The sequence below is a fragment of the Hyla sarda genome, unplaced genomic scaffold (genome assembly GCF_029499605.1).
Source record: "Hyla sarda isolate aHylSar1 unplaced genomic scaffold, aHylSar1.hap1 scaffold_2889, whole genome shotgun sequence".
NCBI lineage: Eukaryota > Metazoa > Chordata > Amphibia > Anura > Hylidae > Hyla > Hyla sarda.
In genome coordinates, this window is record NW_026609596.1 from 869 (window position 1) to 26864 (window position 25996).

A 25996-nucleotide genomic window follows, 5' to 3' on the forward strand; every position below is an offset into this window, starting at 1 on the left:
AAAGAAAAATGAAGAGCCGGTGAGAGATTTAAGAGGATATTCAGGGTCTTTCCAAACTATTTTGGAGAGAGCTCCAGATGAGGAAAGAGAATTGTTCTTACAGGACCTGGATAATCTATTATCCACCTTTAAAGCCAAGTTGCCTGCAGTAAGAAACAAAGTTTATGATTCTTTTCGCCCTGACGTGGATCGATTTATGGTAACTTATAAAATACCGGCCTGGTTGGCCATCCCAGTAAAAAGGGAAATGGAAAAAGGAAGCTTAACCTATGGTTTAATTGATTACTTGGCAGTTTACGCCCGGAGAAAGGGAATGAATTTGTTATAATTTTGGAATGTTTATTATTTTTATTGTTGTTATAATATTTTATTTCAATTTGTCTTTTTTTAGGAATAAATAAAAGTGTTACCTGATGATGAACAAAACAATCGAGTCCATATAAGATCTTGGAGCTCTGATTGAGTTCTGAGGGCTAACTTAAAAAAAAAAAAAAAATCTGTTCTTATCAGTTTAATATCTGATACGTCCCCTATCTGGGGACCATATATTAAATGGATTTTTGAGAACGGGGGCCGATTTCGAAGCTTGCTTCCGTCGCCCTATGCATTGACCCGATATGGCAGTATCTTCGGGTACAGTGCACCACCCCCTTACAGGGTTAAAAAGAAAGATTCCTACTTTCATTGCTACCTGCTTGCTGGCTAGCCAGCTAGCCAGCCCTGTGGGCCTTGCTGCTGCTGCAGCCAAAAAACAAAAGGTGGTGCTGCTGCTGCTGCTTCTGCTTCTGCTTCTGCTTGTGTCTGGCCGCTGTTGGAGCGTCCAGGCACAGGACTTCTGCTGCTGCTGACTAAATGGCCTCCTTAATTGGATCATTTGAGTAGCCAGCACACCTGTGCAGGTAGGGCATGACATGATAGGCAGCTGCCTTGATAGCGGGTGGGTGCTGAATGTTCCTAATTGACAAAATAAGATTAATGCTTATGAAGAAATATAAAATCTCATCCCTTCCCCAATATCGCGCCACACCCCTACCCCTTAATTCCCTGGTTGAACTTGATGGACATATGTCTTTTTTCGACCGTACTAACTATGTAACTATGTAACATAACATGGGGGGGGGGGGGGGGTCTCCTGGCTGTTCACACAGGTGTGTCATTGCTGTACATTGACCATGCATTGCTTCTGTGGTATTGCAAAGGCAAAGACAAATGCTTCCAGCCATCCATTGCACTAATGGATTGGTCATCAGCTGGCTGTCTATGTCCCGCATCAATATAGACCAAAGTACAGAGGGTTAGGCTATGCTATTGTGCACCTACCTGATGCATCAGAAGGTGCGAGGCCCTTGCTAAATTCTGTGCACAGACTTTGAGATCTATACTTTAGACTGTATCTAAACCTGCTCCAACATGGACTGACATTCTGGCCTACTTTCAGCCGATGCGACTTGTCTGTCGCTGAACAGTCGCTTTTTATGTATTCAGCACCTATGTATAATGTTGTAAAAATGCTCTAGAAGCTAAAGTCGCAGAAATGTCACACATATTTGGCCTGCAACTTTCTGTGCGACAAATTCAGACAGGAAAAATCAGTATAAATCCTTAGAAAATTATCCCCCAGTGTCTCCATCTGCTGGCGGTATTGAATAAGCATTGCTGCACTGATGGGGTATGCATTAGACGAAAAAAAAGAAGAAAAAGAAGAATAATACGCCCAGAAAAGAGGCGAAAAGGAGAAAAACGTAAAAAAACGTGAAAAAAAAGTAAGAGGAAGAGAAGGGAAAAAAAGGTGGAAATGGGTTTAAAAGTGATTTCGGCGGAGAAATATATATATATATATATATATATATATATATATATATATATATACGCGCACACACACACATATATATAAACGTATTCTCCGTTGAGATATTGCAGCCGCTGCTGTGTCCAGGCCCAGGAGCCTTAGCACTGTGCTGTGATGTCACTCAATACCACTGACATCACTAGGTGTAAACAACATCTCTCCTTTGCTGTGTATGTGACTATGGAGCTGTTTGGTGATGTCGTCTATTATGGCCTTCATAGAAGCAACAGGAGATTGTTGCATCCATCTAGAACCCTCAGAACTACAGTGCTATGATGTCACTCACTTCCACAGGCCTTGCAGAGTGTAAACAACAACAACCCAGCTTTGTTGTGTATGTAACCATAGGGATTTGTGATGTCACCTAGAACCTTCACAGCAGCGACAGCTTTATGAGGAGCATCAGCACTGCTCTGCCTGAGCAGAACCATCACCGCCATAGGTTGTCAAATAACCCGGGTTTAACCCACACAGGTAAGTCCAATGGGGTGCAGGCATGTCCTCTATGCTTACAGCTTCCCGTGGGTGTTGGTTTGATACCGTTTGGGGACAGCCAAGGAGGCATCTGCAGGCAACAAAGGTAGGTGTGTGCTTGTGTGTGTGTTTCCTATGCAGATCCTAAGCCCAGTGTCACATGCAAGTAGGAGGAGTAAGAAGGGTTCCTGGCAAATCCGGGCTATGGATTGCATTTAAAAAGGCCCCGTGGGAGTGCAATGGGCCCCTGTCTTGCTGCTTAGCAATAATGGTATGGGTTTAGGTTCTGCTGTGTGTACTGGTGGTTGACTGCCCCCCAGCCCAGAGTGTGCATGGAAAATTGTCTGGCAGCCTCCCTGACAGCAAGCAGTGATAGTGCCCATGAAGGGCACCTTGTTGGGCCCGCCCCTTTCACGGTTATCGCTTCTCGGCCTTTTGGCTAAGATCAAGTGTAGTATCTGTTCTTATCAGTTTAATATCTGATACGTCCCCTATCTGGGGACCATATATTAAATGGATTTTTGAGAACGGGGGCCGATTTCGAAGCTTGCTTCCGTCGCCCTATGCATTGACCCGATATGGCAGTATCTTCGGGTACAGTGCACCACCCCCTTACAGGGTTAAAAAGAAAGATTCCTACTTTCATTGCTACCTGCTTGCTGGCTAGCCAGCTAGCCAGCCCTGTGGGCCTTGCTGCTGCTGCAGCCAAAAAACAAAAGGTGGTGCTGCTGCTGCTTCTGCTGCTTCTGCTTCTGCTTGTGTCTGGCCGCTGTTGGAGCGTCCAGGCACAGGACTTCTGCTGCTGCTGACTAAATGGCCTCCTTAATTGGATCATTTGAGTAGCCAGCACACCTGTGCAGGTAGGGCATGACATGATAGGCAGCTGCCTTGATAGCGGGTGGGTGCTGAATGTTCCTAATTGACAAAATAAGATTAATGCTTATGAAGAAATATAAAATCTCATCCCTTCCCCAATATCGCGCCACACCCCTACCCCTTAATTCCCTGGTTGAACTTGATGGACATATGTCTTTTTTCGACCGTACTAACTATGTAACTATGTAACATAACATGGGGGGGGGGGGGGGGTCTCCTGGCTGTTCACACAGGTGTGTCATTGCTGTACATTGACCATGCATTGCTTCTGTGGTATTGCAAAGGCAAAGACAAATGCTTCCAGCCATCCATTGCACTAATGGATTGGTCATCAGCTGGCTGTCTATGTCCCGCATCAATATAGACCAAAGTACAGAGGGTTAGGCTATGCTATTGTGCACCTACCTGATGCATCAGAAGGTGCGAGGCCCTTGCTAAATTCTGTGCACAGACTTTGAGATCTATACTTTAGACTGTATCTAAACCTGCTCCAACATGGACTGACATTCTGGCCTACTTTCAGCCGATGCGACTTGTCTGTCGCTGAACAGTCGCTTTTTATGTATTCAGCACCTATGTATAATGTTGTAAAAATGCTCTAGAAGCTAAAGTCGCAGAAATGTCACACATATTTGGCCTGCAACTTTCTGTGCGACAAATTCAGACAGGAAAAATCAGTATAAATCCTTAGAAAATTATCCCCCAGTGTCCTTATCTGCTGGCGGTATTGAATAAGCATTGCTGCACTGATGGGGTATGCATTAGACGAAAAAAAAGAAGAAAAAGAAGAATAATACGCCCAGAAAAGAGGCGAAAAGGAGAAAAACGTAAAAAAACGTGAAAAAAAAGTAAGAGGAAGAGAAGGGAAAAAAAGGTGGAAATGGGTTTAAAAGTGATTTCGGCGGAGAAATATATATATATATATATATATATATATATATATATATATATATATACGCGCACACACACACATATATATAAACGTATTCTCCGTTGAGATATTGCAGCCGCTGCTGTGTCCAGGCCCAGGAGCCTTAGCACTGTGCTGTGATGTCACTCAATACCACTGACATCACTAGGTGTAAACAACATCTCTCCTTTGCTGTGTATGTGACTATGGAGCTGTTTGGTGATGTCGTCTATTATGGCCTTCATAGAAGCAACAGGAGATTGTTGCATCCATCTAGAACCCTCAGAACTACAGTGCTATGATGTCACTCACTTCCACAGGCCTTGCAGAGTGTAAACAACAACAACCCAGCTTTGTTGTGTATGTAACCATAGGGATTTGTGATGTCACCTAGAACCTTCACAGCAGCGACAGCTTTATGAGGAGCATCAGCACTGCTCTGCCTGAGCAGAACCATCACCGCCATAGGTTGTCAAATAACCCGGGTTTAACCCACACAGGTAAGTCCAATGGGGTGCAGGCATGTCCTCTATGCTTACAGCTTCCCGTGGGTGTTGGTTTGATACCGTTTGGGGACAGCCAAGGAGGCATCTGCAGGCAACAAAGGTAGGTGTGTGCTTGTGTGTGTGTTTCCTATGCAGATCCTAAGTCCAGTGTCACATGCAAGTAGGAGGAGTAAGAAGGGTTCCTGGCAAATCCGGGTTATGGATTGCATTTAAAAAGGCCCCGTGGGAGTGCAATGGGCCCCTGTCTTGCTGCTTAGCAATAATGGTATGGGTTTAGGTTCTGCTGTGTGTACTGGTGGTTGACTGCCCCCCAGCCCAGAGTGTGCATGGAAAATTGTCTGGCAGCCTCCCTGACAGCAAGCAGTGATAGTGCCCATGAAGGGCACCTTGTTGGGCCCGCCCCTTTCACGGTTATCGCTTCTCGGCCTTTTGGCTAAGATCAAGTGTAGTATCTGTTCTTATCAGTTTAATATCTGATACGTCCCCTATCTGGGGACCATATATTAAATGGATTTTTGAGAACGGGGGCCGATTTCGAAGCTTGCTTCCGTCGCCCTATGCATTGACCCGATATGGCAGTATCTTCGGGTACAGTGCACCACCCCCTTACAGGGTTAAAAAGAAAGATTCCTACTTTCATTGCTACCTGCTTGCTGGCTAGCCAGCTAGCCAGCCCTGTGGGCCTTGCTGCTGCTGCAGCCAAAAAACAAAAGGTGGTGCTGCTGCTGCTTCTGCTGCTTCTGCTGCTTCTGCTTGTGTCTGGCCGCTGTTGGAGCGTCCAGGCACAGGACTTCTGCTGCTGCTGACTAAATGGCCTCCTTAATTGGATCATTTGAGTAGCCAGCACACCTGTGCAGGTAGGGCATGACATGATAGGCAGCTGCCTTGATAGCGGGTGGGTGCTGAATGTTCCTAATTGACAAAATAAGATTAATGCTTATGAAGAAATATAAAATCTCATCCCTTCCCCAATATCGCGCCACACCCCTACCCCTTAATTCCCTGGTTGAACTTGATGGACATATGTCTTTTTTCGACCGTACTAACTATGTAACTATGTAACATAACATGGGGGGGGGAGGGGGGGGGGGGTCTCCTGGCTGTTCACACAGGTGTGTCATTGCTGTACATTGACCATGCATTGCTTCTGTGGTATTGCAAAGGCAAAGACAAATGCTTCCAGCCATCCATTGCACTAATGGATTGGTCATCAGCTGGCTGTCTATGTCCCGCATCAATATAGACCAAAGTACAGAGGGTTAGGCTATGCTATTGTGCACCTACCTGATGCATCAGAAGGTGCGAGGCCCTTGCTAAATTCTGTGCACAGACTTTGAGATCTATACTTTAGACTGTATCTAAACCTGCTCCAACATGGACTGACATTCTGGCCTACTTTCAGCCGATGCGACTTGTCTGTCGCTGAACAGTCGCTTTTTATGTATTCAGCACCTATTTATAATGTTGTAAAAATGCTCTAGAAGCTAAAGTCGCAGAAATGTCACACATATTTGGCCTGCAACTTTCTGTGCGACAAATTCAGACAGGAAAAATCAGTATAAATCCTTAGAAAATTATCCCCCAGTGTCTCCATCTGCTGGCGGTATTGAATAAGCATTGCTGCACTGATGGGGTATGCATTAGACGAAAAAAAAGAAGAAAAAGAAGAATAATACGCCCAGAAAAGAGGCAAAAAGGAGAAAAACGTAAAAAAACGTGAAAAAAAAGTAAGAGGAAGAGAAGGGAAAAAAAGGTGGAAATGGGTTTAAAAGTGATTTCGGCGGAGAAATATATATATATATATATATATATATATATATATATATATATATATACGCGCACACACACACATATATATAAACGTATTCTCCGTTGAGATATTGCAGCCGCTGCTGTGTCCAGGCCCAGGAGCCTTAGCACTGTGCTGTGATGTCACTCAATACCACTGACATCACTAGGTGTAAACAACATCTCTCCTTTGCTGTGTATGTGACTATGGAGCTGTTTGGTGATGTCGTCTATTATGGCCTTCATAGAAGCAACAGGAGATTGTTGCATCCATCTAGAACCCTCAGAACTACAGTGCTATGATGTCACTCACTTCCACAGGCCTTGCAGAGTGTAAACAACAACAACCCAGCTTTGTTGTGTATGTAACCATAGGGATTTGTGATGTCACCTAGAACCTTCACAGCAGCGACAGCTTTATGAGGAGCATCAGCACTGCTCTGCCTGAGCAGAACCATCACCGCCATAGGTTGTCAAATAACCCGGGTTTAACCCACACAGGTAAGTCCAATGGGGTGCAGGCATGTCCTCTATGCTTACAGCTTCCCGTGGGTGTTGGTTTGATACCGTTTGGGGACAGCCAAGGAGGCATCTGCAGGCAACAAAGGTAGGTGTGTGCTTGTGTGTGTGTTTCCTATGCAGATCCTAAGCCCAGTGTCACATGCAAGTAGGAGGAGTAAGAAGGGTTCCTGGCAAATCCGGGTTATGGATTGCATTTAAAAAGGCCCCGTGGGAGTGCAATGGGCCCCTGTCTTGCTGCTTAGCAATAATGGTATGGGTTTAGGTTCTGCTGTGTGTACTGGTGGTTGACTGCCCCCCAGCCCAGAGTGTGCATGGAAAATTGTCTGGCAGCCTCCCTGACAGCAAGCAGTGATAGTGCCCATGAAGGGCACCTTGTTGGGCCCGCCCCTTTCACGGTTATCGCTTCTCGGCCTTTTGGCTAAGATCAAGTGTAGTATCTGTTCTTATCAGTTTAATATCTGATACGTCCCCTATCTGGGGACCATATATTAAATGGATTTTTGAGAACGGGGGCCGATTTCGAAGCTTGCTTCCGTCGCCCTATGCATTGACCCGATATGGCAGTATCTTCGGGTACAGTGCACCACCCCCTTACAGGGTTAAAAAGAAAGATTCCTACTTTCATTGCTACCTGCTTGCTGGCTAGCCAGCTAGCCAGCCCTGTGGGCCTTGCTGCTGCTGCAGCCAAAAAACAAAAGGTGGTGCTGCTGCTGCTTCTGCTGCTTCTGCTTCTGCTTGTGTCTGGCCGCTGTTGGAGCGTCCAGGCACAGGACTTCTGCTGCTGCTGACTAAATGGCCTCCTTAATTGGATCATTTGAGTAGCCAGCACACCTGTGCAGGTAGGGCATGACATGATAGGCAGCTGCCTTGATAGCGGGTGGGTGCTGAATGTTCCTAATTGACAAAATAAGATTAATGCTTATGAAGAAATATAAAATCTCATCCCTTCCCCAATATCGCGCCACACCCCTACCCCTTAATTCCCTGGTTGAACTTGATGGACATATGTCTTTTTTCGACCGTACTAACTATGTAACTATGTAACATAACATGGGGGGGGGGGTCTCCTGGCTGTTCACACAGGTGTGTCATTGCTGTACATTGACCATGCATTGATTCTGTGGTATTGCAAAGGCAAAGACAAATGCTTCCAGCCATCCATTGCACTAATGGATTGGTCATCAGCTGGCTGTCTATGTCCCGCATCAATATAGACCAAAGTACAGAGGGTTAGGCTATGCTATTGTGCACCTACCTGATGCATCAGAAGGTGCGAGGCCCTTGCTAAATTCTGTGCACAGACTTTGAGATCTATACTTTAGACTGTATCTAAACCTGCTCCAACATGGACTGACATTCTGGCCTACTTTCAGCCGATGCGACTTGTCTGTCGCTGAACAGTCGCTTTTTATGTATTCAGCACCTATGTATAATGTTGTAAAAATGCTCTAGAAGCTAAAGTCGCAGAAATGTCACACATATTTGGCCTGCAACTTTCTGTGCGACAAATTCAGACAGGAAAAATCAGTATAAATCCTTAGAAAATTATCCCCCAGTGTCTCCATCTGCTGGCGGTATTGAATAAACATTGCTGCACTGATGGGGTATGCATTAGACGAAAAAAAAGAAGAAAAAGAAGAATAATACGCCCAGAAAAGAGGCGAAAAGGAGAAAAACGTAAAAAAACGTGAAAAAAAAGTAAGAGGAAGAGAAGGGAAAAAAAGGTGGAAATGGGTTTAAAAGTGATTTCGGCGGAGAAATATATATATATATATATATATATATATATATATATATATACGCGCACACACACACATATATATAAACGTATTCTCCGTTGAGATATTGCAGCCGCTGCTGTGTCCAGGCCCAGGAGCCTTAGCACTGTGCTGTGATGTCACTCAATACCACTGATATCACTAGGTGTAAACAACATCTCTCCTTTGCTGTGTATGTGACTATGGAGCTGTTTGGTGATGTCGTCTATTATGGCCTTCATAGAAGCAACAGGAGATTGTTGCATCCATCTAGAACCCTCAGAACTACAGTGCTATGATGTCACTCACTTCCACAGGCCTTGCAGAGTGTAAACAACAACAACCCAGCTTTGTTGTGTATGTAACCATAGGGATTTGTGATGTCACCTAGAACCTTCACAGCAGCGACAGCTTTATGAGGAGCATCAGCACTGCTCTGCCTGAGCAGAACCATCACCGCCATAGGTTGTCAAATAACCCGGGTTTAACCCACACAGGTAAGTCCAATGGGGTGCAGGCATGTCCTCTATGCTTACAGCTTCCCGTGGGTGTTGGTTTGATACCGTTTGGGGACAGCCAAGGAGGCATCTGCAGGCAACAAAGGTAGGTGTGTGCTTGTGTGTGTGTTTCCTATGCAGATCCTAAGCCCAGTGTCACATGCAAGTAGGAGGAGTAAGAAGGGTTCCTGGCAAATCCGGGTTATGGATTGCATTTAAAAAGGCCCCGTGGGAGTGCAATGGGCCCCTGTCTTGCTGCTTAGCAATAATGGTATGGGTTTAGGTTCTGCTGTGTGTACTGGTGGTTGACTGCCCCCCAGCCCAGAGTGTGCATGGAAAATTGTCTGGCAGCCTCCCTGACAGCAAGCAGTGATAGTGCCCATGAAGGGCACCTTGTTGGGCCCGCCCCTTTCACGGTTATCGCTTCTCGGCCTTTTGGCTAAGATCAAGTGTAGTATCTGTTCTTATCAGTTTAATATCTGATACGTCCCCTATCTGGGGACCATATATTAAATGGATTTTTGAGAACGGGGGCCGATTTCGAAGCTTGCTTCCGTCGCCCTATGCATTGACCCGATATGGCAGTATCTTCGGGTACAGTGCACCACCCCCTTACAGGGTTAAAAAGAAAGATTCCTACTTTCATTGCTACCTGCTTGCTGGCTAGCCAGCTAGCCAGCCCTGTTGGCCTTGCTGCTGCTGCTGCTTCTGCTGCTTCTGCTTCTGCTTGTGTCTGGCCGCTGTTGGAGCGTCCAGGCACAGGACTTCTGCTGCTGCTGACTAAATGGCCTCCTTAATTGGATCATTTGAGTAGCCAGCACACCTGTGCAGGTAGGGCATGACATGATAGGCAGCTGCCTTGATAGCGGGTGGGTGCTGAATGTTCCTAATTGACAAAATAAGATTAATGCTTATGAAGAAATATAAAATCTCATCCCTTCCCCAATATCGCGCCACACCCCTACCCCTTAATTCCCTGGTTGAACTTGATGGACATATGTCTTTTTTCGACCGTACTAACTATGTAACTATGTAACATAACATGGGGGGGGGGGGGGTCTCCTGGCTGTTCACACAGGTGTGTCATTGCTGTACATTGACCATGCATTGCTTCTGTGGTATTGCAAAGGCAAAGACAAATGCTTCCAGCCATCCATTGCACTAATGGATTGGTCATCAGCTGGCTGTCTATGTCCCGCATCAATATAGACCAAAGTACAGAGGGTTAGGCTATGCTATTGTGCACCTACCTGATGCATCAGAAGGTGCGAGGCCCTTGCTAAATTCTGTGCACAGACTTTGAGATCTATACTTTAGACTGTATCTAAACCTGCTCCAACATGGACTGACATTCTGGCCTACTTTCAGCCGATGCGACTTGTCTGTCGCTGAACAGTCGCTTTTTATGTATTCAGCACCTATGTATAATGTTGTAAAAATGCTCTAGAAGCTAAAGTCGCAGAAATGTCACACATATTTGGCCTGCAACTTTCTGTGCGACAAATTCAGACAGGAAAAATCAGTATAAATCCTTAGAAAATTATCCCCCAGTGTCTCCATCTGCTGGCGGTATTGAATAAGCATTGCTGCACTGATGGGGTATGCATTAGACGAAAAAAAAGAAGAAAAAGAAGAATAATACGCCCAGAAAAGAGGCGAAAAGGAGAAAAACGTAAAAAAACGTGAAAAAAAAGTAAGAGGAAGAGAAGGGGAAAAAAAGGTGGAAATGGGTTTAAAAGTGATTTCGGCGGAGAAATATATATATATATATATATATATATATATATATATATACGCGCACACACACACATATATATAAACGTATTCTCCGTTGAGATATTGCAGCCGCTGCTGTGTCCAGGCCCAGGAGCCTTAGCACTGTGCTGTGATGTCACTCAATACCACTGACATCACTAGGTGTAAACAACATCTCTCCTTTGCTGTGTATGTGACTATGGAGCTGTTTGGTGATGTCGTCTATTATGGCCTTCATAGAAGCAACAGGAGATTGTTGCATCCATCTAGAACCCTCAGAACTACAGTGCTATGATGTCACTCACTTCCACAGGCCTTGCAGAGTGTAAACAACAACAACCCAGCTTTGTTGTGTATGTAACCATAGGGATTTGTGATGTCACCTAGAACCTTCACAGCAGCGACAGCTTTATGAGGAGCATCAGCACTGCTCTGCCTGAGCAGAACCATCACCGCCATAGGTTGTCAAATAACCCGGGTTTAACCCACACAGGTAAGTCCAATGGGGTGCAGGCATGTCCTCTATGCTTACAGCTTCCCGTGGGTGTTGGTTTGATACCGTTTGGGGACAGCCAAGGAGGCATCTGCAGGCAACAAAGGTAGGTGTGTGCTTGTGTGTGTGTTTCCTATGCAGATCCTAAGCCCAGTGTCACATGCAAGTAGGAGGAGTAAGAAGGGTTCCTGGCAAATCCGGGTTATGGATTGCATTTAAAAAGGCCCCGTGGGAGTGCAATGGGCCCCTGTCTTGCTGCTTAGCAATAATGGTATGGGTTTAGGTTCTGCTGTGTGTACTGGTGGTTGACTGCCCCCCAGCCCAGAGTGTGCATGGAAAATTGTCTGGCAGCCTCCCTGACAGCAAGCAGTGATAGTGCCCATGAAGGGCACCTTGTTGGGCCCGCCCCTTTCACGGTTATCGCTTCTCGGCCTTTTGGCTAAGATCAAGTGTAGTATCTGTTCTTATCAGTTTAATATCTGATACGTCCCCTATCTGGGGACCATATATTAAATGGATTTTTGAGAACGGGGGCCGATTTCGAAGCTTGCTTCCGTCGCCCTATGCATTGACCCGATATGGCAGTATCTTCGGGTACAGTGCACCACCCCCTTACAGGGTTAAAAAGAAAGATTCCTACTTTCATTGCTACCTGCTTGCTGGCTAGCCAGCTAGCCAGCCCTGTGGGCCTTGCTGCTGCTGCAGCCAAAAAACAAAAGGTGGTGCTGCTGCTGCTTCTGCTGCTTCTGCTTCTGCTTGTGTCTGGCCGCTGTTGGAGCGTCCAGGCACAGGACTTCTGCTGCTGCTGACTAAATGGCCTCCTTAATTGGATCATTTGAGTAGCCAGCACACCTGTGCAGGTAGGGCATGACATGATAGGCAGCTGCCTTGATAGCGGGTGGGTGCTGAATGTTCCTAATTGACAAAATAAGATTAATGCTTATGAAGAAATATAAAATCTCATCCCTTCCCCAATATCGCGCCACACCCCTACCCCTTAATTCCCTGGTTGAACTTGATGGACATATGTCTTTTTTCGACCGTACTAACTATGTAACTATGTAACATAACATGGGGGGGGGGTCTCCTGGCTGTTCACACAGGTGTGTCATTGCTGTACATTGACCATGCATTGCTTCTGTGGTATTGCAAAGGCAAAGACAAATGCTTCCAGCCATCCATTGCACTAATGGATTGGTCATCAGCTGGCTGTCTATGTCCCGCATCAATATAGACCAAAGTACAGAGGGTTAGGCTATGCTATTGTGCACCTACCTGATGCATCAGAAGGTGCGAGGCCCTTGCTAAATTCTGTGCACAGACTTTGAGATCTATACTTTAGACTGTATCTAAACCTGCTCCAACATGGACTGACATTCTGGCCTACTTTCAGCCGATGCGACTTGTCTGTCGCTGAACAGTCGCTTTTTATGTATTCAGCACCTATGTATAATGTTGTAAAAATGCTCTAGAAGCTAAAGTCGCAGAAATGTCACACATATTTGGCCTGCAACTTTCTGTGCGACAAATTCAGACAGGAAAAATCAGTATAATATCCTTAGAAAATTATCCACCCAGTGTCTCCATCTGCTGGCGGTATTGAATAAGCATTGCTGCACTGATGGGGTATGCATTAGACGAAAAAAAAAGAAGAAAAAGAAGAATAATACGCCCAGAAAAGAGGCGAAAAGGAGAAAAACGTAAAAAACGTGAAAAAAAAGTAAGAGGAAGAGAAGGGAAAAAAAGGTGGAAATGGGTTTAAAAGTGATTTCGGCGGAGAAATATATATATATATATATATATATATATATATATATATATATACGCGCACACACACACATATATATAAACGTATTCTCCGTTTGAGATATTGCAGCCGCTGCTGTGTCCAGGCCCAGGAGCCTTAGCACTGTGCTGTGATGTCACTCAATACCACTGACATCACTAGGTGTAAACAACATCTCTCCTTTGCTGTGTATGTGACTATGGAGCTGTTGGTGATGTCGTCTATTATGGCCTTCATAGAAGCAACAGGAGATTGTTGCATCCATCTAGAACCCTCAGAACTACAGTGCTATGATGTCACTCACTTCCACAGGCCTTGCAGAGTGTAAACAACAACAACCAGCTTTGTTGTGTATGTAACCATAGGGATTTGTGATGTCACCTAGAACCTTCACAGCAGCGACAGCTTTATGAGGAGCATCAGCACTGCTCTGCCTGAGCAGAACCATCACCGCCAATAGGTTGTCAAATACCCGGGTTTAACCCACACAGGTAAGTCCAATGGGGTGCAGGCATGTCCTCTATGCTTACAGCTTCCCGTGGGTGTTGGTTTGATACCGTTTGGGGACAGCCAAGGAGGCATCTGCAGGCAACAAAGGTAGGTGTGTGCTTGTGTGTGTGTTTCCTATGCAGATCCTAAGCCCAGTGTCACATGCAAGTAGGAGGAGTAAGAAGGGTTCCTGGCAAATCCGGGTTATGGATTGCATTTAAAAAGGCCCCGTGGGAGGTGCAATGGGCCCCCTGTCTTGCTGCTTAGCAATAATGGTATGGGTTTAGGTTCTGCTGTGTGTACTGGTGGTTGACTGCCCCCCAGCCCAGAGTGTGCATGGAAAATTGTCTGGCAGCCTCCCTGACAGCAAGCAGTGATAGTGCCCATGAAGGGCACCTTGTTGGGCCCGCCCCTTTCACGGTTATCGCTTCTCGGCCTTTTGGCTAAGATCAAGTGTAGTATCTGTTCTTATCAGTTTAATATCTGATACGTCCCCTATCTGGGGACCATATATTAAATGGATTTTTGAGAACGGGGGCCGATTTCGAAGCTTGCTTCCGTCGCCCTATGCATTGACCCGATATGGCAGTATCTTCGGGTACAGTGCACCACCCCCTTACAGGGTTAAAAAGAAAGATTCCTACTTTCATTGCTACCTGCTTGCTGGCTAGCCAGCTAGCCAGCCCTGTGGGCCTTGCTGCTGCTGCAGCCAAAAAACAAAAGGTGGTGCTGCTGCTGCTTCTGCTGCTTCTGCTTCTGCTTGTGTCTGGCCGCTGTTGGAGCGTCCAGGCACAGGACTTCTGCTGCTGCTGACTAAATGGCCTCCTTAATTGGATCATTTGAGTAGCCAGCAACACCTGTGCAAGGTAGGGCATGACATGATAGGCAGCTGCCTTGATAGCGCGGTGTGGCGGTGCTGAATGTTCCTAATTGACAAAATAAGATTAATGCTTATGAAGAAATATAAATTCTCATCCCTTCCCCAATATCGCGCCACACCCCTACCCCCTTAATTCCCTGGTTGAACTTGATGGACATATGTCTTTTTTCGACCGTACTAACTATGTAACTATGTAACATAACATGGGGGGGGGAGGGGGGGGGGTCTCCTGGCTGTTCACACAGGTGTGTCATTGCTGTACATTGACCATGCATTGCTTCTGTGGTATTGCAAAGGCAAAGACAAATGCTTCCAGCCATCCATTGCACTAATGGATTGGTCATCAGCTGGCTGTCTATGTCCCGCATCAATATAGACCAAAGTACAGAGGGGTTAGGCTATGCTATTGTGCACCTACCTGATGCATCAGAAGGTGCGAGGCCCTTGCTAAATTCTGTGCACAGACTTTGAGATCTATACTTTAGACTGTATCTAAACCTGCTCCAACATGGACTGACATTCTGGCCTACTTTCAGCCGATGCGACTTGTCTGTCGCTGAACAGTCCGCTTTTTTATGTATTCAGCACCTATGTATAATGTTGTAAAAATGCTCTAGAAGCTAAAGTCGCAGAAATGTCACACATATTTGGCCTGCAACTTTCTGTGCGACAAATTCAGACAGGAAAAATCAGTATAAATCCTTAGAAAATTATCCCCAGTGTCTCCATCTGCTGGCGTATTGAATAAGCATTGCTGCACTGATGGGGTATGCATTAGACGAAAAAAAAAGAAGAAAAAGAAGAATAATACGCCCAGAAAAGAGGCGAAAAGGAGAAAAACGTAAAAAAACGTGAAAAAAAAGTAAGAGGAAGAGAAGGGAAAAAAAGGTGGAAATGGGTTTAAAAGTGATTTCGGCGGAGAAATATATATATATATATATATATATATATATATATATACGCGCACACACACACATATATATAAACGTATTCTCCGTTGAGATATTGCAGCCGCTGCTGTGTCCAGGCCCAGGAGCCTTAGCACTGTGCTGTGATGTCACTCAATACCACTGACATCACTAGGTGTAAACAACATCTCTCCTTTGCTGTGTATGTGACTATGGAGCTGTTTGGTGATGTCGTCTATTATGGCCTTCATAGAAGCAACAGGAGATTGTTGCATCCATCTAGAAACCCTCAGGAACTACAGTGCTATGATGTCACTCACTTCCACAGGCCTTGCAGAGTGTAAACAACAACAACCCAGCTTTGTTGTGTATGTAACCATAGGGATTTGTGATGTCACCTAGAACCTTCACAGCAGCGACAGCTTTATGAGGAGCATCAGCACTGCTCTGCCTGAGCAGAACCATCACCGCCATAGGTTGTCAAATAACCCGGGTTTAACCCTCACAGGTAAGTCCAATGGGGTGCAGGCATGTCCTCTATGCTTACAGCTTCCCGTGGGTGTTGGTTTGATACCGTTTGGGGACAGCCAAGGAGGCATCTGCAGGCAACAAAGGTAGGTGTGTGCTTGTGTGTGTGTTTCCTATGCAGATCCTAAGCCCAGTGTCACATGCAAGTAGGAGGAGTAAGAAGGGTTCCTGGCAAATCCGGGTTATGGATTGCATTTAAAAAGGCCCCGTGGGAGTGCAATGGGCCCCTGTCTTGCTGCTTAGCAATAATGGTATGGTTTAGGTTCTGCTGTGTGTACTGGTGGTTGACTGCCCCCCAGCCCCAGAGTGTGCATGGAAAATTGTCTGGCAGCCTCCCTGACAGCAAGCAGTGATAGTGCCCATGAAGGGCACCTTGTTGGGCCGCCCCTTCACGGTTATCGCTTCTCGGCCTTTTGGCTAAGATCAAGTGTAGTATCTGTTCTTATCAGTTTAATATCTGATACGTCCCCTATCTGGGGACCATATATTAAATGGATTTTTGAGAACGGGGGGCCGATTTCGAAGCTTGCTTCCGTCGCCCTATGCATTGACCCGATATGGCAGTATCTTCGGGTACAGTGCACCACCCCTTACAGGGTTAAAAGAAAAGATTCCTACTTTCATTGCTACCTGCTTGCTGGCTAGCCAGCTAGCCAGCCCTGTGGGCCTTGCTGCTGCTGCAGCCAAAAACAAAAGGTGGTGCTGCTGCTGCTTCTGCTGCTTCTGCTTCTGCTTGTGTCTGGCCGCTGTTGGAGCGTCCAGGCACAGGACTTCTGCTGCTGCTGACTAAATGGCCTCCTTAATTGGATCATTTGAGTAGCCAGCACACCTGTGCAGGTAGGGCATGACATGATAGGCAGCTGCCTTGATAGCGGGTGGGTGCTGAATGTTCCTAATTGACAAAATAAGATTAATGCTTATGAAGAAATATAAAATCTCATCCCTTCCCCAATATCGCGCCACACCCCTACCCCTTAATTCCTGGTTGAACTTGATGGACATATGTCTTTTTTCGACCGTACTAACTATGTAACTATGTAACATAACATGGGGGGGGGAGGGGGGGGGGTCTCCTGGCTGTTCACACAGGTGTGTCATTGCTGTACATTGACCATGCATTGCTTCTGTGGTATTGCAAAGGCAAAGACAAATGCTTCCAGCCATCCATTGCACTAATGGATTGGTCATCAGCTGGCTGTCTATGTCCCGCATCAATATAGACCAAAGTACAGAGGGTTAGGCTATGCTATTGTGCACCTACCTGATGCATCAGAAGGTGCGAGGCCCTTGCTAAATTCTGTGCACAGACTTTGAGATCTATACTTTAGACTGTATCTAAACCTGCTCCAACATGGACCTGACATTCTGGCCTACTTTCAGCCGATGCGACTTGTCTGTCGCTGAACAGTCGCTTTTTATGTATTCAGCACCTATGTATAATGTTGTAAAAATGCTCTAGAAGCTAAAGTCGCAGAAATGTCACACATATTTGGCCTGCAACTTTCTGTGCGACAAATTCAGACAGGAAAAATCAGTATAAATCCTTAGAAAATTATCCCCCAGTGTCTCCATCTGCTGGCGGTATTGAATAAGCATTGCTGCACTGATGGGGTATGCATTAGACGAAAAAAAAAGAAGAAAAAGAAGAATAATACGCCCAGAAAGAGGCGAAAAGGAGAAAAACGTAAAAAAAAACGTGAAAAAAAAGTAAGAGGAAGAGAAGGGAAAAAAAGGTGGAAATGGGTTTAAAAGTGATTTCGGCGGGAGAAATATATATATATATATATATATATATATATATACGCGCACACACACACATATATATAAATGTATTCTCCGTTGAGATATTGCAGCCGCTGCTGTGTCCAGGCCCAGGAGCCTTAGCACTGTGCTGTGATGTCACTCAATACCACTGACATCACTAGGTGTAAACAACATCTCTCCTTTGCTGTGTATGTGACTATGGAGCTGTTTGGTGATGTCGTCTATTATGGCCTTCATAGAAGCAACAGGAGATTGTTTGCATCCATCTAGAACCCTCAGAACTACAGTGCTATGATGTCACTCACTTCCACAGGCCTTGCAGAGTGTAAACAACAACAACCCAGCTTTGTTGTGTATGTAACCATAGGGATTTGTGATGTCACCTAGAACCTTCAACAGCAGCGACAGCTTTATGAGGAGCATCAGCACTGCTCTGCCTGAGCAGAACCATCACCGCCATAGGTTGTCAAATAACCCGGGTTTAACCCACACAGGTAAGTCCAATGGGGTGCAGGCATGTCCTCTATGCTTACAGCTTCCCCGTGGGTGTTGGTTTGATACCGTTTGGGGACAGCCAAGGAGGCATCTGCAGGCAACAAAGGTAGGTGTGTGCTTGTGTGTGTGTTTCCTATGCAGATCCTAAGCCCAGTGTCACATGCAAGTAGGAGGAGTAAGAAGGGTTCCTGGCAAATCCGGGTTATGGATTGCATTTAAAAAGGCCCCGTGGGAGTGCAATGGGCCCCTGTCTTGCTGCTTAGCAATAATGGTATGGGTTTAGGTTCTGCTGTGTGTACTGGTGGTTGACTGCCCCCCAGCCCAGAGTGTGCATGGAAAATTGTCTGGCAGCCTCCCTGACAGCAAGCAGTGATAGTGCCCATGAAGGGCACCTTGTTGGGCCCGCCCCTTTCACGGTTATCGCTTCTCGGCCTTTTGGCTAAGATCAAGTGTAGTAATCTGTTCTTATCAGTTTAATATCTGATACGTCCCCTATCTGGGGACCATATATTAAATGGATTTTTGAGAACGGGGGCCGATTTCGAAGCTTGCTTCCGTCGCCCTATGCATTGACCCGATATGGCAGTATCTTCGGGTACAGTGCACCACCCCCTTACAGGGTTAAAAAGAAAGATTCCTACTTTCATTGCTACCTGCTTGCTGGCTAGCCAGCTAGCCAGCCCTGTGGGCCTTGCTGCTGCTGCAGCCAAAAAACAAAAGGTGGTGCTTCTGCTGCTTCTGCTTCTGCTTGTGTCTGGCCGCTGTTGGAGCGTCCAGGCACAGGACTTCTGCTGCTGCTGACTAAACGGCCTCCTTAATTGGATCATTTGAGTAGCCAGCACACCTGTGCAGGTAGGGCATGACATGATAGGCAGCTGCCTTGATAGCGGGTGGGTGCTGAATGTTCCTAATTGACAAAATAAGATTAATGCTAATCTCATCCCTTCCCCAATATCGCGCCACACCCCTACCCCTTAATTCCCTGGTTGAACTTGATGGACATATGTCTTTTTTCGACCGTACTAACTATGTAACTATGTAACATAACATGGGGGGGGGGGGGGGGGTCTCCTGGCTGTTCACACAGGTGTGTCATTGCTGTACATTGACCATGCATTGCTTCTGTGGTATTGCAAAGGCAAAGACAAATGCTTCCAGCCATCCATTGCACTAATGGATTGGTCATCAGCTGGCTGTCTATGTCCCGCATCAATATAGACCAAAGTACAGAGGGTTAGGCTATGCTATTGTGCACCTACCTGATGCATCAGAAGGTGCGAGGCCCTTGCTAAATTCTGTGCACAGACTTTGAGATCTATACTTTAGACTGTATCTAAACCTGCTCCAACATGGACTGACATTCTGGCCTACTTTCAGCCGATGCGACTTGTCTGTCGCTGAACAGTCGCTTTTTATGTATTCAGCACCTATGTATAATGTTGTAAAAATGCTCTAGAAGCTAAAGTCGCAGAAATGTCACACATATTTGGCCTGCAACTTTCTGTGCGACAAATTCAGACAGGAAAAATCAGTATAAATCCTTAGAAAATTATCCCCCAGTGTCTCCATCTGCTGGCGGTATTGAATAAGCATTGCTGCACTGATGGGGTATGCATTAGACGAAAAAAAAGAAGAAAAAGAAGAATAATACGCCCAGAAAAGAGGCGAAAAGGAGAAAAACGTAAAAAAACGTGAAAAAAAAGTAAGAGGAAGAGAAGGGAAAAAAAGGTGGAAATGGGTTTAAAAGTGATTTCGGCGGAGAAATATATATATATATATATATATATATATATATATATATATATATATATACGCGCACACACACACATATATATAAACGTATTCTCCGTTGAGATATTGCAGCCGCTGCTGTGTCCAGGCCCAGGAGCCTTAGCACTGTGCTGTGATGTCACTCAATACCACTGACATCACTAGGTGTAAACAACATCTCTCCTTTGCTGTGTATGTGACTATGGAGCTGTTTGGTGATGTCGTCTATTATGGCCTTCATAGAAGCAACAGGAGATTGTTGCATCCATCTAGAACCCTCAGAACTACAGTGCTATGATGTCACTCACTTCCACAGGCCTTGCAGAGTGTAAACAACAACAACCCAGCTTTGTTGTGTATGTAACCATAGGGATTTGTGATGTCACCTAGAACCTTCACAGCAGCGACAGCTTTATGAGGAGCATCAGCACTGCTCTGCCTGAGCAGAACCATCACCGCCATAGGTTGTCAAATAACCCGGGTTTAACCCACACAGGTAAGTCCAATGGGGTGCAGGCATGTCCTCTATGCTTACAGCTTCCCGTGGGTGTTGGTTTGATACCGTTTGGGGACAGCCAAGGAGGCATCTGCAGGCAACAAAGGTAGGTGTGTGCTTGTGTGTGTGTTTCCTATGCAGATCCTAAGCCCAGTGTCACATGCAAGTAGGAGGAGTAAGAAGGGTTCCTGGCAAATCCGGGTTATGGATTGCATTTAAAAAGGCCCCGTGGGAGTGCAATGGGCCCCTGTCTTGCTGCTTAGCAATAATGGTATGGGTTTAGGTTCTGCTGTGTGTACTGGTGGTTGACTGCCCCCCAGCCCAGAGTGTGCATGGAAAATTGTCTGGCAGCCTCCCTGACAGCAAGCAGTGATAGTGCCCATGAAGGGCACCTTGTTGGGCCCGCCCCTTTCACGGTTATCGCTTCTCGGCCTTTTGGCTAAGATCAAGTGTAGTATCTGTTCTTATCAGTTTAATATCTGATACGTCCCCTATCTGGGGACCATATATTAAATGGATTTTTGAGAACGGGGGCCGATTTTGAAGCTTGCTTCCGTCGCCCTATGCATTGACCCGATATGGCAGTATCTTCGGGTACAGTGCACCACCCCCTTACAGGGTTAAAAAGAAAGATTCCTACTTTCATTGCTACCTGCTTGCTGGCTAGCCAGCTAGCCAGCCCTGTGGGCCTTGCTGCTGCTGCAGCCAAAAAACAAAAGGTGGTGCTGCTGCTGCTTCTGCTGCTTCTGCTTCTGCTTGTGTCTGGCCGCTGTTGGAGCGTCCAGGCACAGGACTTCTGCTGCTGCTGACTAAATGGCCTCCTTAATTGGATCATTTGAGTAGCCAGCACACCTGTGCAGGTAGGGCATGACATGATAGGCAGCTGCCTTGATAGCGGGTGGGTGCTGAATGTTCCTAATTGACAAAATAAGATTAATGCTTATGAAGAAATATAAAATCTCATCCCTTCCCCAATATCGCGCCACACCCCTACCCCTTAATTCCCTGGTTGAACTTGATGGACATATGTCTTTTTTCGACCGTACTAACTATGTAACTATGTAACATAACATGGGGGGGGGGGGGGGGGTCTCCTGGCTGTTCACACAGGTGTGTCATTGCTGTACATTGACCATGCATTGCTTCTGTGGTATTGCAAAGGCAAAGACAAATGCTTCCAGCCATCCATTGCACTAATGGATTGGTCATCAGCTGGCTGTCTATGTCCCGCATCAATATAGACCAAAGTACAGAGGGTTAGGCTATGCTATTGTGCACCTACCTGATGCATCAGAAGGTGCGAGGCCCTTGCTAAATTCTGTGCACAGACTTTGAGATCTATACTTTAGACTGTATCTAAACCTGCTCCAACATGGACTGACATTCTGGCCTACTTTCAGCCGATGCGACTTGTCTGTCGCTGAACAGTCGCTTTTTATGTATTCAGCACCTATGTATAATGTTGTAAAAATGCTCTAGAAGCTAAAGTCGCAGAAATGTCACACATATTTGGCCTGCAACTTTCTGTGCGACAAATTCAGACAGGAAAAATCAGTATAAATCCTTAGAAAATTATCCCCCAGTGTCTCCATCTGCTGGCGGTATTGAATAAGCATTGCTGCACTGATGGGGTATGCATTAGACGAAAAAAAAGAAGAAAAAGAAGAATAATACGCCCAGAAAAGAGGCGAAAAGGAGAAAAACGTAAAAAAACGTGAAAAAAAAGTAAGAGGAAGAGAAGGGAAAAAAAGGTGGAAATGGGTTTAAAAGTGATTTCGGCGGAGAAATATATATATATATATATATATATATATATATATATATATATACGCGCACACACACACATATATATAAACGTATTCTCCGTTGAGATATTGCAGCCGCTGCTGTGTCCAGGCCCAGGAGCCTTAGCACTGTGCTGTGATGTCACTCAATACCACTGACATCACTAGGTGTAAACAACATCTCTCCTTTGCTGTGTATGTGACTATGGAGCTGTTTGGTGATGTCGTCTATTATGGCCTTCATAGAAGCAACAGGAGATTGTTGCATCCATCTAGAACCCTCAGAACTACAGTGCTATGATGTCACTCACTTCCACAGGCCTTGCAGAGTGTAAACAACAACAACCCAGCTTTGTTGTGTATGTAACCATAGGGATTTGTGATGTCACCTAGAACCTTCACAGCAGCGACAGCTTTATGAGGAGCATCAGCACTGCTCTGCCTGAGCAGAACCATCACCGCCATAGGTTGTCAAATAACCCGGGTTTAACCCACACAGGTAAGTCCAATGGGGTGCAGGCATGTCCTCTATGCTTACAGCTTCCCGTGGGTGTTGGTTTGATACCGTTTGGGGACAGCCAAGGAGGCATCTGCAGGCAACAAAGGTAGGTGTGTGCTTGTGTGTGTGTTTCCTATGCAGATCCTAAGCCCAGTGTCACATGCAAGTAGGAGGAGTAAGAAGGGTTCCTGGCAAATCCGGGTTATGGATTGCATTTAAAAAGGCCCCGTGGGAGTGCAATGGGCCCCTGTCTTGCTGCTTAGCAATAATGGTATGGGTTTAGGTTCTGCTGTGTGTACTGGTGGTTGACTGCCCCCCAGCCCAGAGTGTGCATGGAAAATTGTCTGGCAGCCTCCCTGACAGCAAGCAGTGATAGTGCCCATGAAGGGCACCTTGTTGGGCCCGCCCCTTTCACGGTTATCGCTTCTCGGCCTTTTGGCTAAGATCAAGTGTAGTATCTGTTCTTATCAGTTTAATATCTGATACGTCCCCTATCTGGGGACCATATATTAAATGGATTTTTGAGAACGGGGGCCGATTTCGAAGCTTGCTTCCGTCGCCCTATGCATTGACCCGATATGGCAGTATCTTCGGGTACAGTGCACCACCCCCTTACAGGGTTAAAAAGAAAGATTCCTACTTTCATTGCTACCTGCTTGCTGGCTAGCCAGCTAGCCAGCCCTGTGGGCCTTGCTGCTGCTGCAGCCAAAAAACAAAAGGTGGTGCTGCTGCTGCTTCTGCTGCTTCTGCTTCTGCTTGTGTCTGGCCGCTGTTGGAGCGTCCAGGCACAGGACTTCTGCTGCTGCTGACTAAACGGCCTCCTTAATTGGATCATTTGAGTAGCCAGCACACCTGTGCAGGTAGGGCATGACATGATAGGCAGCTGCCTTGATAGCGGGTGGGTGCTGAATGTTCCTAATTGACAAAATAAGATTAATGCTTATGAAGAAATATAAAATCTCATCCCTTCCCCAATATCGCGCCACACCCCTACCCCTTAATTCCCTGGTTGAACTTGATGGACATATGTCTTTTTTCGACCGTACTAACTATGTAACTCTGTAACATAACATGGGGGGGGGGGGGGGTCTCCTGGCTGTTCACACAGGTGTGTCATTGCTGTACATTGACCATGCATTGCTTCTGTGGTATTGCAAAGGCAAAGACAAATGCTTCCAGCCATCCATTGCACTAATGGATTGGTCATCAGCTGGCTGTCTATGTCCCGCATCAATATAGACCAAAGTACAGAGGGTTAGGCTATGCTATTGTGCACCTACCTGATGCATCAGAAGGTGCGAGGCCCTTGCTAAATTCTGTGCACAGACTTTGAGATCTATACTTTAGACTGTATCTAAACCTGCTCCAACATGGACTGACATTCTGGCCTACTTTCAGCCGATGCGACTTGTCTGTCGCTGAACAGTCGCTTTTTATGTATTCAGCACCTATGTATAATGTTGTAAAAATGCTCTAGAAGCTAAAGTCGCAGAAATGTCACACATATTTGGCCTGCAGCTTTCTGTGCGACAAATTCAGACAGGAAAAATCAGTATAAATCCTTAGAAAATTATCCCCCAGTGTCTCCATCTGCTGGCGGTATTGAATAAGCATTGCTGCACTGATGGGGTATGCATTAGACGAAAAAAAAGAAGAAAAAGAAGAATAATACGCCCAGAAAAGAGGCGAAAAGGAGAAAAACGTAAAAAAACGTGAAAAAAAAGTAAGAGGAAGAGAAGGGAAAAAAAGGTGGAAATGGGTTTAAAAGTGATTTCGGCGGAGAAATATATATATATATATATATATATATATATATATATATATATATATACGCGCACACACACACATATATATAAACGTATTCTCCGTTGAGATATTGCAGCCGCTGCTGTGTCCAGGCCCAGGAGCCTTAGCACTGTGCTGTGATGTCACTCAATACCACTGACATCACTAGGTGTAAACAACATCTCTCCTTTGCTGTGTATGTGACTATGGAGCTGTTTGGTGATGTCGTCTATTATGGCCTTCATAGAAGCAACAGGAGATTGTTGCATCCATCTAGAACCCTCAGAACTACAGTGCTATGATGTCACTCACTTCCACAGGCCTTGCAGAGTGTAAACAACAACAACCCAGCTTTGTTGTGTATGTAACCATAGGGATTTGTGATGTCACCTAGAACCTTCACAGCAGCGACAGCTTTATGAGGAGCATCAGCACTGCTCTGCCTGAGCAGAACCATCACCGCCATAGGTTGTCAAATAACCCGGGTTTAACCCACACAGGTAAGTCCAATGGGGTGCAGGCATGTCCTCTATGCTTACAGCTTCCCGTGGGTGTTGGTTTGATACCGTTTGGGGACAGCCAAGGAGGCATCTGCAGGCAACAAAGGTAGGTGTGTGCTTGTGTGTGTGTTTCCTATGCAGATCCTAAGCCCAGTGTCACATGCAAGTAGGAGGAGTAAGAAGGGTTCCTGGCAAATCCGGGTTATGGATTGCATTTAAAAAGGCCCCGTGGGAGTGCAATGGGCCCCTGTCTTGCTGCTTAGCAATAATGGTATGGGTTTAGGTTCTGCTGTGTGTACTGGTGGTTGACTGCCCCCCAGCCCAGAGTGTGCATGGAAAATTGTCTGGCAGCCTCCCTGACAGCAAGCAGTGATAGTGCCCATGAAGGGCACCTTGTTGGGCCCGCCCCTTTCACGGTTATCGCTTCTCGGCCTTTTGGCTAAGATCAAGTGTAGTATCTGTTCTTATCAGTTTAATATCTGATACGTCCCCTATCTGGGGACCATATATTAAATGGATTTTTGAGAACGGGGGCCGATTTCGAAGCTTGCTTCCGTCGCCCTATGCATTGACCCGATATGGCAGTATCTTCAGGTACAGTGCACCACCCCCTTACAGGGTTAAAAAGAAAGATTCCTACTTTCATTGCTACCTGCTTGCTGGCTAGCCAGCTAGCCAGCCCTGTGGGCCTTGCTGCTGCTGCAGCCAAAAAACAAAAGGTGGTGCTGCTGCTGCTTCTGCTGCTTCTGCTTCTGCTTGTGTCTGGCCGCTGTTGGAGCGTCCAGGCACAGGACTTCTGCTGCTGCTGACTAAATGGCCTCCTTAATTGGATCATTTGAGTAGCCAGCACACCTGTGCAGGTAGGGCATGACATGATAGGCAGCT

The 25996-nt window shown here is 46.0% G+C and overlaps 12 non-coding genes across 12 annotated transcripts; all 12 read left to right on the forward strand.

Moving 5' to 3' along the window:
• The first annotated feature begins 458 nt into the window (after positions 1-458).
• LOC130326824 (U2 spliceosomal RNA) lies at positions 459-649 on the forward strand. Its single transcript, XR_008871362.1, has one exon. It is a non-coding gene; the product is annotated as a U2 spliceosomal RNA (small nuclear RNA).
• Positions 650-2742: 2093 nt separating this feature from the next.
• Positions 2743-2933, forward strand: LOC130326825 (U2 spliceosomal RNA). The gene has a single exon (XR_008871363.1). It is a non-coding gene; the product is annotated as a U2 spliceosomal RNA (small nuclear RNA).
• A 2095-nt stretch (positions 2934-5028) lies between these two features.
• On the forward strand, positions 5029-5219 carry LOC130326826 (U2 spliceosomal RNA). Its single transcript, XR_008871364.1, has one exon. It is a non-coding gene; the product is annotated as a U2 spliceosomal RNA (small nuclear RNA).
• A 2104-nt stretch (positions 5220-7323) lies between these two features.
• Positions 7324-7514, forward strand: LOC130326827 (U2 spliceosomal RNA). The gene has a single exon (XR_008871365.1). It is a non-coding gene; the product is annotated as a U2 spliceosomal RNA (small nuclear RNA).
• A 2084-nt stretch (positions 7515-9598) lies between these two features.
• Positions 9599-9789, forward strand: LOC130326828 (U2 spliceosomal RNA). The gene has a single exon (XR_008871366.1). It is a non-coding gene; the product is annotated as a U2 spliceosomal RNA (small nuclear RNA).
• Positions 9790-11846: 2057 nt separating this feature from the next.
• On the forward strand, positions 11847-12037 carry LOC130326817 (U2 spliceosomal RNA). Its single transcript, XR_008871356.1, has one exon. It is a non-coding gene; the product is annotated as a U2 spliceosomal RNA (small nuclear RNA).
• Positions 12038-14125: 2088 nt separating this feature from the next.
• LOC130326818 (U2 spliceosomal RNA) lies at positions 14126-14316 on the forward strand. The gene has a single exon (XR_008871357.1). It is a non-coding gene; the product is annotated as a U2 spliceosomal RNA (small nuclear RNA).
• A 2099-nt stretch (positions 14317-16415) lies between these two features.
• LOC130326820 (U2 spliceosomal RNA) lies at positions 16416-16607 on the forward strand. Its single transcript, XR_008871359.1, has one exon. It is a non-coding gene; the product is annotated as a U2 spliceosomal RNA (small nuclear RNA).
• Positions 16608-18696: 2089 nt separating this feature from the next.
• On the forward strand, positions 18697-18888 carry LOC130326822 (U2 spliceosomal RNA). The gene has a single exon (XR_008871361.1). It is a non-coding gene; the product is annotated as a U2 spliceosomal RNA (small nuclear RNA).
• Positions 18889-20962: 2074 nt separating this feature from the next.
• On the forward strand, positions 20963-21153 carry LOC130326816 (U2 spliceosomal RNA). The gene has a single exon (XR_008871355.1). It is a non-coding gene; the product is annotated as a U2 spliceosomal RNA (small nuclear RNA).
• A 2092-nt stretch (positions 21154-23245) lies between these two features.
• On the forward strand, positions 23246-23436 carry LOC130326819 (U2 spliceosomal RNA). Its single transcript, XR_008871358.1, has one exon. It is a non-coding gene; the product is annotated as a U2 spliceosomal RNA (small nuclear RNA).
• A 2094-nt stretch (positions 23437-25530) lies between these two features.
• LOC130326821 (U2 spliceosomal RNA) lies at positions 25531-25721 on the forward strand. The gene has a single exon (XR_008871360.1). It is a non-coding gene; the product is annotated as a U2 spliceosomal RNA (small nuclear RNA).
• Positions 25722-25996: the final 275 nt, after the last annotated feature.